Raw genomic sequence first — 3,758 nt, forward strand, 5'->3', positions numbered from 1 at the left:
AATGTGGATTGTTTCAAGTTTCCCTTCTCCAAGATAGGCTAATACTGATCATGTCATTCCACCACTTAAAATTTCTGTTGGGGGCCGGACAAGGTGGCTCATACTTGTAATCCCAGCACTTTGGCAGGCCGAGGTGGGTGGATCATTTGAGGTCAGGAGTTGGAGACCAGCTTGGCCAACATGGTGAAATCCCATCTCTACTGAAAATACAAAAATCAGCAGTGCATGGTGGCAGGCACCTGTAATCCCAGCTACTTGGGAGGCTGAGGGAGAGAATTGCTTGAGCCTGGGAGGTGGAGGTTGCAGTGAGCCAAGATCACACCACTGCACTCCAGCCTGGGTGACAGAGTAAGACGCTGTCTCAAAAACAAACAAAACCAAACCCCACTTCTGTTGGCCTCTATTATGGTGTTATTTAGGGAAGCCAGATGGCCAGCTTAGGCAGCACATGACACAGTCTCCACTGATGACCCTGAGTGTGGCCCTGGGTTCACAGGACCAGAGGTGGTTAGTGTCTTGCAGATACTAATCAAAATCACAATAAATCTTAAAATCAGAAGACCATTATTACTCACTTACAATAAGAAAGATAACTGACTGGAATGTAAATTTTCTGATGGGAGCCCAGAGCATCCTGCTTGGCACAGAGTAGGCATTTAAGAAGTTTTTGTTGAATAGATGGTAAGGAAGGGAGAGAAGAGGGGGTGGGGAGGGAGCAAGTGAGAGGGAAAAAAGCTCATTCTCCTTCTGTAGGAAGGCTATTTGAGGAGCCAAGTTAAAACCAGATCAAATAGTGCTTATTCCTCCACTAGACTAAGTACCGCCAGACAGGACTATATCATATTCACCTTTGCATCCCCAAGTCTAGCTCCCGGGAGATGCTTAAGACAGGTGTGCTGAGCTTATTTGTCACTTAAATGTTCATTATCTCAGGATCTTACCAAAGACTTCTTTTCCTGAAATCCAGCAAGGAGGACTTTTAGTCTACATGTGTCTGATTACCCAAAGAAATGTTTCCTTCTGTTTGAAGGCAAAGCCACAGTCATTTTTTTTCTTTTTTTGAGATGGAGTCTTGCTCTGTCACCCAGGCAAGAGTGCAGTGACACGATCGGGTCCCTGCAACTTTTGCCTCCCGGGTTCAACCAATTCTCCTGTCTTAGCCTCCAGAGTACCTGGGACTACAGGTGCACACCACCATGCCTGGCTAATTTGTGTATTTTTAGTAGAGATGGGGTTTCATCATATTGGTCAGGCTGGTCTCAAACTCCTGACCTGAGGGGATCCACCTGCCTCGGCCTACCAAAGTGCTGGGATTACAGGCATGAGCCAGTGCACCCAGCTGAAAGCCATAGTCTCGTATGCTCTGAGTCAAGCACAGGTGTTCCCATTCTTGTTGGTCCTTGCTTTAGGAATGGGCGTGTGCCCTGATGGGATGGGATGGGAAGGGAGAGCTCTCAGGTTTCTGGAGGAAATGCTCTTTGCTCTTAAAGAGGGACACAAGGGGCCAGGTGCGGTGGCTCACACCTGTAATCCCAGCACTTTGGGAGGCCAAGGCGGGCAGATTACGAGGCCAAGAGATCAAGACCATCCTGACAAACATGGTGAAACCCCGCTCTACTAAAACTACAAAAAACTAGCTGGGCATGGTGGCAGGCACCTGTAATCCCAGCTACTCGGGAGGCTGACGCAGAAGAATCACTTGAACTCAGGAGGTGGAGGTTACAGTGAGCCATGATCGCGCCACTGCACTCCAGCCTGGTGACAGAGCGAGACTGTCTCAAAAGAAAAGAAAAGGGGGGGGAAAATAAGGGGAAACAAGGGTTGACTTTAATGGCTTATACCTGTGACCCCAGCACTTTGAGAGGCCAAGGTGGGAGCATCATTTGAGGCCAGGAATTTGAGACCGACCTGAGCAACATAGTGAGAGACCTCATCTCTGCAAAAAAGAAAAAAGAAAAGAGGACACAAGTCCAGGTGTGGTGGTACATAACTGTGGTCTCAGCTACTTGGGTGGTTGAGGCAGGATGATTACTGGAGCCTAGGAGGTTGAGGCTGCAGTAAATGATCATGCCACTGCACTCCAATCTGGGCAACATAGTGAGAGCCTGTCTTTAAAAAATGGACACAAGGAAATGACTGTCCTTCTCACACTTGGCACTGGCATAACTGGATGTGAGGCCTGGGATAACCAGCCAGAAGATAAAGCCAAAACCTGAAAGAAATTAGAACCAAGAAACTCACACAGAAGCAAACGGCCTGGACATCCTGCATCTTGAGCTGCCTGCTACAGAGTTCGTGTAATGAAAAATAATAAATGCCCTTGCACCTGGCTCAAATTATTTTGAATAGGGATTTCTGATATTGCAGCCAGAGCATGCTAATAAAGCTTGTTAGTTAAAATGAGCCTGTAATCCTAGCACTCTGGGAGGCCAAGGTGGGTGTATCACCTGAGGTTGGGAGTTCCAGACCAGCCTGACCAACCGTCTCTACTAAAGATACAAAATTAGCCGGGCGTGGTGGCACATGCCTATAATCCCAGCTACTCGGGAGGCTGAGGCAGGAGAATCGCTTGAACCCAGGAGGTGGAGGTTGCAGGGAGCTGGGATTGCACCACTGCACTCCAGTCTGGGTGACAGAACAAGACTCCAACTGGAAAAAAAAAAAAAAAGATGATTAAGATGATTACATCGGGCCAGGTGCAGTGGCTCACACCTGTAATCCCAGCACTTTGGGAGGTTGAAGCGGGTGAATCACCTGAGGTCAGGAGTTCGAAATCAGTCTGGCCAACATGGTGAAACCCCCATCTCTACTAAAAAAAAAATACAAAAATTAGGCATGATAGCAGGCATCTGTAATCACAGCTACTCAGAAGACTGAGGCAGGAAAATCACTTGAACTTAGGAGGTAGAGGTTGCAGTGACCCAAGATCTCGCCACTGTACTCCAGCCTGGGCAACAGAGTGAGACTATGTCAAAAAAAAAAAAAAAAAAAAAAGATGATCCCATCATGAATCCATGGTGAGTAAACTTTTGTAAGACCATTGAGTCACTCTGGTGTTGCAAGTATAGACTGATCTGATTGCCTAATTCCAGGAGGGTTAGGCTCTGACCTCAGTCATGACTACTTTCTGAATAGGATTAGCACCAGAATGGAGTGGGAATAACTTAGGTGACCTGGGAGTTTAAACAAAAACAAAATCTTCAATTTTTTTTTAAGACTAGTCAAAATCTTCAATTTTAGAAGAAAAGCTGTCCCAGGAAACTGTTCCATGATGGGTAGGAGATAAAAATGTGGAAACAGAGACCTGAGTGGGAAAAATTATGTTTATGATTTTATACTAGCTCTTGAGGTTTTCATCTTGTGTTAGGAAAAGTGGATTTAGGATTAAGGTCTTCAGTCCATACACTGTCTACAGCATTAAAAGATTTTACCCTATCAGATTGGCTGTGGTCACAGCTTCTTGGGAGACTGAGGTAGGAGGATCACTTGAGCCTGGGAGTTGGAGGTTGCAGTGAGCCAAGATCAAGCCACTGCACTCCAGCCTGGGTAACAGAGTGAGACCCCCATTTCAATTAACAAAAAAAAATAGTTAAGTGAAGATCAATTATGAACTACTTCCTCCTTCAAATAGAGATGATGATAACAGGTATTGATGCGATACTCTTAGTAAGCACGGACTCTTGGTTGTTTTTAGTCAAAGATTTCTAGTTCTGGCTCTATTACTGAATAACCATCTGGCCACCCATTATGGTACATAG

The sequence above is a fragment of the Cebus imitator genome, unplaced genomic scaffold, assembly GCF_001604975.1.
Source record: "Cebus imitator isolate Cc_AM_T3 unplaced genomic scaffold, Cebus_imitator-1.0 Scaffold690, whole genome shotgun sequence".
NCBI classification, from domain to species: domain Eukaryota; kingdom Metazoa; phylum Chordata; class Mammalia; order Primates; family Cebidae; genus Cebus; species Cebus imitator.